This window comes from Herpailurus yagouaroundi, unplaced genomic scaffold, assembly GCF_014898765.1.
Source record: "Herpailurus yagouaroundi ecotype Mexico unplaced genomic scaffold, PumYag 100, whole genome shotgun sequence".
In the NCBI taxonomy this organism is placed as follows: Eukaryota; Metazoa; Chordata; class Mammalia; order Carnivora; family Felidae; genus Herpailurus; species Herpailurus yagouaroundi.
Window position 1 is genome coordinate 9,869,871 of NW_024412391.1, and position 12,790 is coordinate 9,882,660.

General features: G+C 39.5%; 1 protein-coding gene across 9 annotated transcripts in view; it reads left to right on the plus strand.

The window, feature by feature from the left end:
• Positions 1 to 12,790, plus strand: part of DGKI (diacylglycerol kinase iota) — a 441,930-nt gene that overhangs the window by 154,399 nt on the left and 274,741 nt on the right. For 5 of the 9 annotated variants that reach the window (XM_040471859.1, XM_040471858.1, XM_040471862.1 and 2 more), the window contains exon 1: positions 10,091 to 10,180. The gene's annotated coding sequence lies outside the window, so the exon portion shown is untranslated. Of the gene's footprint in view, positions 1 to 9,319; positions 9,437 to 10,084; positions 10,181 to 12,790 lie in introns of those variants that run through there. The other 4 variants (XM_040471856.1, XM_040471863.1, XM_040471861.1 and 1 more) reach the window with 2 other exon arrangements.

The following is a 12,790-nucleotide window of genomic DNA, read 5'->3' on the forward strand; positions in this document are numbered from 1 at the left end:
AAGTTTTTTGTGCAAAGGGCTTTGAAGAGCAGCCTGCTTGTGGGGGTGCCTGAGACGCAGGAGGGCACTGGCTTGGTGAGCCCAGACCATAGGCACCTGTGCACTTCAGCCAGGTGTATACTGTTGCAGGAGTCAGTTTTATGTGTTAGGTACACAAACTTAATAGTTTCTGTCAAGTATTCATGTTCTCATTTCCCTGCTCAGTGATACATGCTATCTCTCTCTTATTTTTAGCTGTTCCTCAAGGTCCTAAAACTTCTCTCTTGCTGTGATTTGCTCAAATAGTTATTATGACGTCTAGGATTCCCTGTCTCACATGATCTCATTTTCTCGGTGACCCTTCATCAACATTCACTCCTGCCGCCTGAGCACGAGCCTGCCCCTCCATGCATGTCTGGGATAGAAGTCTGAACGTTGATGTGCGGGGAGTAGTCACGTCTTCAGAATGGCGCCCCAGCCTCCGGTTGCAACAGTAGACACGTGGAAATTGCTGTTTCCTGTCGAGATTTCCTCTGGCTCTCTGCCAGGTCATGCTCATCTTTTCAGCTGAACTAATTCTGTTTATTTTATTCACTTTTTGCTTTGTTTCCTCACATTATCTCTACATGCGTTGCATTGTCTTATAAATCTTAGAACCAAATTGGTGGTATTTAGTCACTTTTAAAATTCTAGGTCCTCAGTTTGATTTCAGGCTCCTTGAAGGGAGGGGCAATGTTTTCTGCTTAGATTTTCTTCTTCACAGTGGAGAGGATGGCCTTGTGGGCCTACCTGCTGTCTGGCTACTGATGCTAGGGGACAAATTGATTGTAGCTTTTCCGTTCAGTCAGTGAGAAGGGGATATTTCACCAGGAGTTGACCGGCACTCAGATAATCTCCAGTTCCTGAAAGGCTTGGTAGGCAAGAGTCCATAGCCTGCTTGAAAAACAAATAGATTTATGCTATTTGAATCTTTTAAAATTTCCTTCCTAGTATGGTGCATTGTGTTAAGTCTTAAAGCACAGCAGTGGTCTGATCTCATTCCTCCCAACTTACCCTCTTTCACCTTCACGGTGACAACCTGCGGGGGCTGCTCCCATGGACACCATGCCATGTGTGTCAGCGAAGCCACTTTTGGGGGAAAATAAGCTAAATTGCCAGAAAGGGAGTAATGTTCAAAAAGGCAAAAAAAAAAAAAAAAAAAAAAAAAATTCTCATCTCCATGGCTGGAATCCAAGTTTCCGGTTTAGAGTGAGTTAGCCCCTTTAGAAGTATGTCTGTTGCATAGATAATGTGTGTCTTCTCTTAGATGTCACATGCCTTTTCCACAATGGAGACTTAATTTGGATTTAAGAGATTTCTTCCTTGTTTTCAGTGTTATAGCAGGGAGCATAGGAGATAGGCCTTACTCTGTCTCTGCTGTTGTATAATTTGCTTTTGCCCATTACACTGCCTAAAACAACTTTCAAAGCAATGGTGGAAAAGCCACCCAAATCTTTCTTAAAGGGCATGTTGGTTTTCACATCGATTTTAATTTCAGTTCATTTTTTTTTTTCCTCCCTCTTTTGAAAATTTCCTCCAGTTCTGAGGGCTATGGAAAATAGCTTCAACACAAACAAAGCCAGGTTCTAAATCCAGACCACATTTTCTTTCCTCTAGTTGATGATGCTAAGAAAAGAAGTGCTTTCTCCTAGGCAGGTAGAAACATAACATAGTTATACACCACTTCACCATTTGGTTCGGGGACAAGATTAGGGAAACAGAGTCTTTGTGCGAGATTGGTTTAAACTGGGTTATGAAACTAGGTCATCTTATCTTTAGAAACCTTGAATGAAGAGCCAGGAGGAGCCAGGTGAGTATGTGTGCGTGCGTGTGTTCTCATTTCAGTCTTATTTCAGGTGGCACGTCCTAACAGTCCTGTGCTGTCAGGCTTTAGCTCTTGTACCTTCAGGTTTGGGTGTTGTCCCTGAGAGGGACTCTCACCTTAGTGTTTTTCCCACTCCTAGCCCCATTTCAAACACTGTTAAGTCAGGTTAATCAAGGTGTCAGATGGCTGAGAGGTCATGAGGAGCTAATGACCTATAAATTTTTCCTATAAATCAGTGGAGGTCTTGCCCCTGGTCAGCCCTGTTAGTAGTGGGACAGATATAGCTTCATGCTATGATTTCATGCACCTGCACTAGTCCTTTATTTCCTCAAATTGTGAGAATTTTAAATTCAGTCGCGCGGGCTCCTGGGGGATATCATAGAATCCTGTAATCTCACAGGACACTGAGAAACATCCAACTCTAAATTTCTGCCTCTAAGTAAGTGCTTATCTAAACTAACACTGCCCAAAATAAACATATGTGAGCCATAAAGTAATTCTAAATTTTCTAGTAGCCACATTTAAAGAAATGTTTTTAAATTTTTTAAAAATCAAAAATGTTAGTACCATATTTTGTTTAAGCAAATAAATCAAAAATATTACCATCTCAGTATGTAATCAGTACAAAAATTATCAGCGAGATGGTTTGCATTCTTTTTTTTCACAGTGAGTAAAATCTGCTGTGAATTTTACACTGACAGCACATCTCAGTTAGTGTTAACCACATTTCAAGTTTTCAATAGCCATATGCTTATTGGGCAGCACGGATCTAAACCATCTTAGACAACGTCTACCTATTATTATCTTGGAGATTTTTAGGGAGAGATAGTCCAGATTTCTTTTCCTTTCTGAATTTGTAAGGACATTTACATGAGATATGTATTTATAACTTTCTTATTATTTCAAAATATTTTTATAAGCAAATGCTTTCCTTTTGTGTAGATTATTTTCTTCTAGTGTCAGTATACTCTACCTGTATTATTCATAGTCTGTAAACTCCTCCATATCAATACATACATTCTTATCTTTTTACCTATAACCATTACTAGGACTTCAGTAGAACTTGAGACCAAGGAATCATATATGTATGTATAAATCTATTTCTGTATCTACCTAGATGAATCTCTACTCTTAGGTAGCTAGATCTGTCTTTATATACAGATCAATCTGTATGTATGTATATCATGAAATTTGTCTCAGCACTCACAAATACAGAAGAAATATTATGTTCATTTAGAAATGGTCGAGAGCTATTTATTTTTTTCTGTCTGGCACGGATGGATTCTCTGAGTTGTATATTGTTTGAGATGGTATTTCAAGGTGGTTGTGTAGAGGAGAAGGAAAGAGGCTCCTGGGTGAAGAGAATGGACTAAACAAAAAACATGGCACAAAAGAAGGAAGGTACGGCTATATTTAGAGAAGAAAGAAAAATAAAGAAAGTGTACAAAGATGAATACAAGGAAGGTTAAGGGTAGATTGGGGTCATCAATGGAAGGTCTAGTATGTGAGATTAAATTCGGATTTCATTTTATAAATAACAGGGCATATTTAAGCCTCCTGAGCAAGAGAGAGAGGCGTAATCATAGTTATGTTCTAGAGGAATTAATTTTGCAGCAGTGTAAAATATCAGGGAGAATGTCAGAATTACGAGTTCAGAGCAGAAGAAACTAGGACTCAGATTAGACATGTTCTTCAGTACATGATAAGTAGCTGGGGGGCGGGGGGTACAGGTAGATAAAGAAAGGAAATCCAGACAAAAATATGAGGCCTGTATTAGTTGAGGTAGACTAGGCTGCAGTAAATAAAATAGACCTATAATTGCTCTATAGAAGTATATTTCCCCCTCACGTAACAGACCAGGACTCTTCCGGGTAGGTTGAGTGGGAGGTGGGTCCTGTTCCACAGTTATTCAATGCCCCAGATAGTTGCTCTTACATCTTCACCAGATGGCTTCTGAAATCATCCCAAAGGTTCACTTCTCAAGTATCCAGTATGGGAAAAGAGAATGGAGGAGTGCATGTGGGAGGTTTCAATTGGCCAAGTCTGAAAACAGTACATGCCACTTATGCTTATGTTCCATTGGTTAGATTTTGGTCACATGACCACATCTAAGTACACAGGAGGCTGGATTATATGGTCTAGCTGTATGTCCAGGAAGAAGAAAATAATAATTTTGATGAATGGCTAGCAGTCTTGGCTACAAAGACCAAGGAGAGAAACTTGGATAATGCTAACATCTGTGGGTTAGAAGGGAAGGAAAACTGGAAAGTGTCCACCTTGAAACTGCCAGTTATTTTACCAGCAAAGTGGCTTTATTTGTGACTGGCAGGAGAATTGCAACTTGGGACATGTAAACTATGGCTAACCATAGGTGAGTCTGGAGATCAAAGGAAAGGAACGTTACTTTATAGAGGAAAGGAGGAAGTTGGGAGGGGCTGCTTTGAATGGAAGTCCATTGGAGGAAAGTGAGAGTTCAGGGAGATAATGACTTCTTGTTAGCTGAGTTGTGGTATTTTCATATTGGCTGAGCTTGTTGTTGGCAAGAAGAAATTCTTTCCTCCCGCTGGAGTAGTAATGTAGGCTTCTTCCTGTTGAGAATGCAAGGTCTCTTCCTTTTGGGGGTCTGCAGTTAATGCAAGTGGTAGAGTGTGACCATCAGGCCTCCTGATTCCATTTTAAATGAGGTTTCCTTTATTCAGTTTCATAAAAGTAATCACAACAATAATAATACAAACTGTATTGAACACCTGTTAACTTCTTATTGTGTGCAAGGCATTGAAATTTATGCGTTTTCACATTTAAATATCACTATGATCTTGTGAGTGAAGTACAATTATTATTATAATTTTAATGGTGAGTAAACTGAGGTTAAGGAGAGTTAGAGAGGCCCTACGTACAGAAGAGGTACATGGTGCAGCACCCAGGAGTGTTTCACAGGTGGGGCTTTCAAGTGTATTTGTGGACAGTGCTAACCTCTCCTAGCAACTATAAGTGACCATACATATAGCATATTGCCAACGGATCTGAACCTTAGCGTCCAGAGTATTACCAGGGGGTCATGTAGACATGGCCGATTCCTACATGGTTGACCTTAATCTCAAGCTTCTCTGGAGGTTGAGCTGATATACGGCTCTCCGCCCCACCATAAGTCATTGTTCTCTTAGACCATCTGGCATGTCCCAAGGCCCCAAGGTAAACGGATACTCTTATCAGGTAGGACATTCCAAGCACTTAGAGAGATGACCTTCCTAGAGTTGAGGGCCAAGTCCAGACTTCCCTTTGGGTAAGTTTACTTCTTTATTATGTACTTTATTAAGCATCAGACAAGATAGATGTGCAAGAAAAGGATGAGACACGGGAAAAATGTAGTGTAGCAAAAGGTATGCTTCATCATTGTTTCATATGACTTTTTTTAAAGGCTTCTCTTCTGTTTGTGATTTTACAAGACTGTCATGTTTCTATTAAGCACCGATGTTGACTTATCACAATTTATTATTCCAGACTAATGGACAGATAAATATAATTATCCCTTTCTACCTTTTGGAATTGCATATAACAAAAATGTGCATTCATTCATTTATTCATTGATTCTTTATCTTTCCAATTCCTAAAATTTATTTGTCATCTATTTTCCAGACTCTTAGTCAAGTGCTGGACAATGTTCACATAGAGCTTAGAATCTAGTAAATGAGGAAACATTAATCAAATAATTATGCCAATTAATGGATAGTTGCCAACAGAGGGAAAGGGAATGTGGTTTTATGAGAGAAACTAACAAAATAACTTGACTTAGACTTTGGGGTCACTGATGGCTTCTTGGAGGAAGTAACACTTGATCTGGTGACCAGAAAGTGAATAGAAATGAACCACACAGAATCAGAATGGAGAGGAATAAACAATTCAGATATAATAAACATCATATACAGTGAATGGCCTTTGATGATGGGCTATTGGGACATTCGAAGCCAGAGATTATGGAGGATCAGGTGGTAAAGTAGAAATGGTAAGTAACTGAGTTTCATACCCCCTTTGAAACTGGAGTCAGTAACATTAGCTGATGGATAGGAATGAGAAAGAGAGATCTAGAATGACTCCAATGTTTTTAGCAAATATTTGCAGCTGTAGGAATGGAAATACCATTTGCTGAAAAGTTAGGGAGAAGATTAGGGTAAGAACAGATTTAAGAAGTATATCACAAACTGAGTTTGAGACTAAAATTTTGAGATGCTTATTGGTTTTAAGTAGAGATATTGAGAGGGCAGGTTTTTTTTAATGGATCTGAAGTTCAAAGAAGGGGTTTGTAGTGTATGAATAATTTGGGGGATAACAATTAATTGATGGACTCTAAAACCATGAGAACTAAATGCAATAACCTTGGGACTGGGTGTAGGGAGAAGAGTAAAGATCTGAGAACGAGCTGTGGAACACTCTTAATATTTAGAGTTTGGGAATTTGGGAAAGGTCCAAGGATGAAGACTGATGGAGTGGCCATTGAGGTACAACAAAAACACGAAAGGAATATATAGGGTTTCCAGGAAGCAAGTGTCCCTAAAGGAAGGGAATGATCATCTGTGTCAAAAGCTGTTGATTAAGATAAAGACTGAGAATCAGCCACTGGATTTAGCCATGTGAGGTCACTGATGATCTTGACAAAAGTAGTTACAGTGGAATGAGAAGAAAGAAAGCCTGATGGAATTGGGTTCAAGAAGTAATGAGTAGAAAGGAAGTAGAGGCAGCAAATAAAACTCTTTTTTGAACTTTGCCAGTAAAGGAAAAGAACAAGTAGAAATAACGAAAAGCAATGTGTGGGTCCAGAAATCAAACTACGGATAGATTATAATTTTTTTCAGCTCTTACTTGTATATAGAGTTGTGATCATAATATACAGGTAGTCTTGAATTTGATTTTTATTTGACTTTACATCATATAGTTTTCCATGTGGCCAATCTTCATAATTGTACTTCTTGATGACTTTATAATATTCCATATCATGTGTTATTCTACTAAACATTCTTCTCCACTGGGCATTTGTCATATTTCCAATTTTTGATTATTGCAAGGTAGAAATAAACTTCTTAATGTAAATAGTTTTTCCTTGCCATTAGGATTATTTCCTTAGGGTACATTCCTAAAGTGAGATTATTAGATAAGTGTATGAAATTTTAATTTATTCTGTTGCTTCTTTAAAGGCTTATGTGTTGATGACTTTCCCCTTATCCCCAGGATCTATCTTGTTGACCTTGAGCCTTCTCACTATGTATCCATAGTTTCATGTCTATTTGCTTAAAATCTCTCTGGACTACCTTATGCCTCATCTCCCTTCTTCTCTTACCTTTTTTCTCTGGTGACTGTACAAGGGTAGAAAAGTATCAAGTTTGATAGATCAGTCATAGACACGTTCTAGAATCTATTATTTGATAAGTTGATGGGGTAGGATAGGGTCCACTGGATTACGGGGCCTCAGACTCTATGCACATGAGTCACTTCAGAACGTTGAAAACTCATGATGTCCAGGTTTCACTTCATGTTAGTTAAAATAGACTCTCTGGGGGTGGTACCCAGGTAGTCTTAAAAACTCACCAGGTGATTTTAATGAGCAGTTAAACTTGAGAACCAGCAGGTCAGAACCACTGTGGCAGGAAGCCTCTAGTCTTTTTTTTTCCCTCTTCCCTTACAAAGGACAGTCTTTCTAATCACATCTCCACTGCAGAGTGAGGTGAGCTAATCCTAGCAGCCCTGCTGTGCCTGACTCTGAGTCAAGGTTTATCAGCAAGGCTCTGAGCGCTTGCTGGGTATGTATTCAGGGGGCAAATAGCCCCTAGCCCAGAGGAAGCCTACCTGCCAGCCCAGTGAATTAGTGGGGTGCTTGCAAATCTGAGTCCCTGGGTCTTGACTGTTCCTGCCTGCTGTTGTTGACCTACCAGAAATTAATTTCTGGCCAGCCTAGTTTTTGGTGTTTGTTATCAATGACTTTTGACCATATGACCTGCTGTAACATATTATTCGTCACTTTCTAAAACTTTTGTCAGGATTTTAGCATTTTTGGTTTCCCTAACATTTCATGCTATAATTACATGTTTAGTTTGCGTGTATATATGAATATATATATATATATATGTATGTATGTATTCATGTATATATGTATATATAAGATAAATGTATATATACTGTCCTCATCCATTCCTATATGAAAACTTTTAGGGTCTAAACCTATAGCTGTTCTTTTCTTCCTTCTGTTGTTTTTCTACAAGATTGACTGTGAGGGGAATCCCATTTTCCCATCGACTTCCATAAAAAATGATGAACATGACTTTCTACAGGAAAAAATGACTAATAGAGAAGAAAAAGTTTTGGTGAAAAGATCATTAGTCACCCTTTGACATGGAGGGTGATAATTCTCATTAACATTGCTTTCTTTTTTAGAATGGTTTTGAGGCACTCTGAGATATGCAGGGCACCCCTACCGCCCCCCCCCCCCGCCCCAAGAGTTTCCTTGTCCATTGTTCGTGATCCCTCAATATCTGTATAACTTGTGAATTTTTCCTGCCCCTCACTTTCCTTGAGTGTTCTGAGAGTTGGTGTCACCTTTCCTGGATTGTGAAGCACCTATAACCATTGGTTATTCTTACCTGAAAATCATTTGAGCCTATAGGATCTGAAAGGAAAAGTATTGTATTGGAATCTGAAGAAATACATTTAAGAAATAGATGACACTTTGTTATTTTTTTTCTCCTTGGTGTACATTTCTGCTACTTCGCGTCCAGCTTTGGGATTCAGAGGGCTGTCGTGTGGACATTTCTGGAGTCGGTTACTATAAAGATGACTCACATATAAGATAGAGTTCTAAATTGCTTGGTTTTTCTATAAAGTTCCTTATTAAAGTCATTTAACAAAACACCATAGCCTGGGTGGCTAAAACAACAGGAATTTATTTCTCACAGTTCTGGAGGCTGGGAAGTCCAAGATCAAGGCACTGGTAGATTTAGTGCCTGATAAGAACCCACTTCCTGGCTTGTAGACGGCTGCCTTCTTGCTGTGTTCCACATGACCTTTCCCCAGTGTATGCGTGAAGAGAGAGAAAGATCCCTCTCATGTCTCTTCTTATAAGGGCACTCTAATCCCAATCATGAGGGCTCTGTCCCCGTGACCCAATTACCTCCCAAAGGCCTCATCTTCAAATACCATCACACCATGGAGTAGGGCTTCAACATATGAATTTGAGGGGAATCACAATTCAGTCTGTAGCATCTCCCACGGAAGCCGATTACATGCCCCGCTGATGAAACACATAAAAACAAGAGCAATTTTCCTGTAAGATCAGTAGACGTCATCTCTTTATGGTTAACCCAATACAGTGCTTTCCTTACGAGCTCAGGGTCTTTTTCAAGCCAATGAACAAAATACACAATTAATACATAAATCCATTATGTGTCCAAGGTAGTGTGCCAGAAGAAGGAATATGGAATCCTATTCATCATCCTGTTTAAGCAATATTCCACTCCTCCCCCGACCCCAACGAAACATTGTGCGTTCCTGAACATCAGATTGTTGCGCTGGTGTCGCCTGGCACAGCATGTCTGTTTGCCATCAGAAGTACGTGGCTATTTTTGGAAGCAGGGAAATCATTCAGTTAGAGAAATCTAGAATTCTATGGGCGAAGGCCCTACTGAAGCAGGACAAGTGTGAATTAGTAGGAATTTATTATGCTTTGAGTACATAGTGACTTGAATTAAGTTTTAAGAAGCCTCTGTCTTAGAATACAATTTACCCATTACTGATATAAATGTAAATATGTCTTCAGTCTTTAAAGTGCTTTAATACTACTATCCTTCTTCTTAGCTAATTTGCTAAGTAAAGGCAACTTTTAATAGGATTTTAGTCTCAATTGTCATGGAATCTACAGTGTTGGGCCTAGATAAATATGGCCTTACAGTGAACAATCTGAGGGATATTTTTCCTCATTTGTTTAATAGATGTTTCACAGATTACCACGTCTCTGGATAAAGCATTTATAGACCTAATGTCCATTTTAGTTATGGCTCAGACAAAGTTTTCCCAAACACCTTATTCTGTTTCTAGAACTTTGGTAGGATCGATGCCAACAGTATTTTCAGGGGTAAAATGAGAGGTGTTTAAACTGTGCAGGTTCACTTCCTTTCTTGCCTCCAGAATCTAAATTTGAGATCTCCCCCTTTCATACCTGAAAAGAAAACTGAAATCAGGTGGGTCTTTCCCTTCCAGGAGAATGCCGTGAATGGAGAGCACCTGTGGCTGGAGACCAACGTCTCAGGAGACCTGTGTTACCTGGGAGAGGAGAACTGCCAAGTCAGATTTGCAGTGAGTGTGCTCCTCAGATCTCTGGGTTCTGCCCTTCCCTGCGGAAGGCTTCCAAGTTGAGTCTGACAGCCTGAGGAGGCCTGAATCTCCAAGGAGGCCACCGTGCCTGAATTTACAAGGAGAGGTTTGAAAGAGCCTGTCCCTTGTGAGACAGTTGACAGTTAACATGGCTTTCAAGGGGGTTGGTTTTAATGGCTTGAGGGCTTGGCTATGCAGGTTGAACTTTGGTATAATGTGCCACTTTATGATGATTCCCAGCGTCGGTTTTTATTTGTGTGTTGGAGGGAAGGGAAAGGGTAAATGTGCATGAGTGTTTGCTTCCGGAGGGAGTGTCTGTGTGGGGGGAGGTCTGAGTGTGGGGGAGGTGCGTCTGTGGGAGAGACCAGTCGGTCCCACAAGTTGGTCTTGTAGAAGAGCGCGTATGGTGGAGGGGATTGCTGGTGCGTGAGAATGGGGATGGTGAAACACCTGTCTGGTGCTGGCCTAGGCTAGCAAATACAGGCATGCCTTGCTTTCTGATGCTTTGCTTTATGGGGCGTCACAGACCCTGTGTTTGTGTTTTTGTTTTTTTATATACAAATTAAAGGTCTGTGGCAACCCTACCTGGGCGCCATTTTCCCAACAACGTTTGCTTACTTTGTGGTAATTCTCACAATATTTCTGACTACTTCATTGTTATATTTGTTATGGTCATCTGTGATCAGTGAACATGACTGGCTAAAGTGGACATAATGGTAAGCATTTGTAGCAATGAAGTAATTTTTAATTGAGGTATGCACTTTTTTTAGACATAATGGTATTGCACACTTACTAGACTGCAGCATAGTATAAATGGTAACTCTTATATGCACTGGGAAGCAAAAAAATTCATTTGACTCGCTTTATTGTGATACTCACTTTATTGCAGTGGTCTGGAACCGAACCCACGATATCTCTGGGGTGTGCCTGCAATTCAGATCAAGTTGTGGAGGATAAAATTCTAGAAACTAGACAATTAATAAACACATTGGAATATCCCTTGCTTTTTATTTATTTTCATGTTTATTTTATTTATTTTGAGCGAGAGTGTGTGTTTGTGAGTAGGGCAGGGCAGAGAGAGAGAGGGGGAGAGAATCCAAAAGCAGGCCCAAACCCATGAACCATGAGATCGTGGCCTGAGCCAAAACCAAGAGTCAGACGTTGAACCAACAGAGCCACCCAGGCACCTCTCTCTTGCTTTTTAAAATTTGCTTTGTATGGCTATTTAGAACCACCAGTTTAATGTCAAAATTGTCTTTATATTCTGTGAAAAGAACACGGTTGCCAGGCATTGAGTCGTAAGGAACTAAAATTTTATTGTTGAGAAAGCGAACTTAAAATTTTTGTGTAATTGAAAATTGTTGGTTTGAAAAGAGTAATGGGAAACACAGAATAGTAAAGAAGAAAGAAGTGTTCTTTCTTACTTGCGGAAATGAGCCTTGCAAAGACATAATGCATTTTTTTTCCTTTTTCATTATATTTGTTTATTATGTTGGGGTAGAATGCAGGACTTTGGAATTACAAGTGAATATTTTTCTATTAATAGCTAATAAGAAAGAAATTGAATTCCCGCTAAAGCTTACAGAAGAGTATAGCCCTCAGGGACTTTTATCCAGCTGCCAGAATTGCAAAGCTCATGGAACAAAACTTTAAAAGTTGCGTTAGCTGTTTTGACGACTGGTTTATAGGTTTCGTTGGGAAAACCCCATGAGAGCTTAGAAGACCAGGGTGTACTTGAGTGAAGTTAGGAGTAAAGACCAGTGAAAGGCCCAGCTGTACCAGGTCTCAGTTTGAATCTCACTGTTACCACTCACTGATGTGGAGAACTGTCTCTTGGGTGCTGGCTGCCTTCTTCGAAAAAGAGAGTAGGGTGAAATTATCTTAAATTATGCTTCCAACCCAGGTCTGTACTTAGCTGTTTGCATTTCTCTTAATCTTGTAAATTCATTTGATCTAAATATCAGGATTTCCACTTTATGCATATGTATTCTTAATTAAGGTATAATTGCATAAAATTTGATTAAATTAACCAAAGACCAAGAAATGCTCAGCTGTTTGGACTAAAATGCTATAAATAATGAATTAACATTAGGATCTTAGTTAATTGCATAAACACTGGTCGTGGAATATCAGATAATGTGAAATGGAAAAAATGAAAGCCAATTTTACTTGCATACATGCTTTTGAACTATTTCTGCCGATACTGCTGTCATCTCATGGACTGTAATTTGTTACAGAGTTCTGCATTATTTCCAAATTACTCCCTTTGATCCTTTTCTGGTAGTCTTTTACTGTCAGGCACATACTACCTCTCTTGGCAAATATATATACAGATACATCCACTCTTTTTAAACCTTGTATCAGCAAATGGCATCACTATTTACTGACTGATTATACCTGGGTCACTATTACCTCTAGACAGGGAAAAACAACAAAGAATAAGGGAAATTTATAAGTAGGATGCAACAGAGTTGTGACAACCCCCGGTGCTCTTCGGAATCTTTCTGCTAATTTTATCCCCAATACTTGGCTCTATTAACTCACTTCACAGAGTGTCTGGAAGATGAAGAGCTGTCCTCCAAAGGAAGGTCG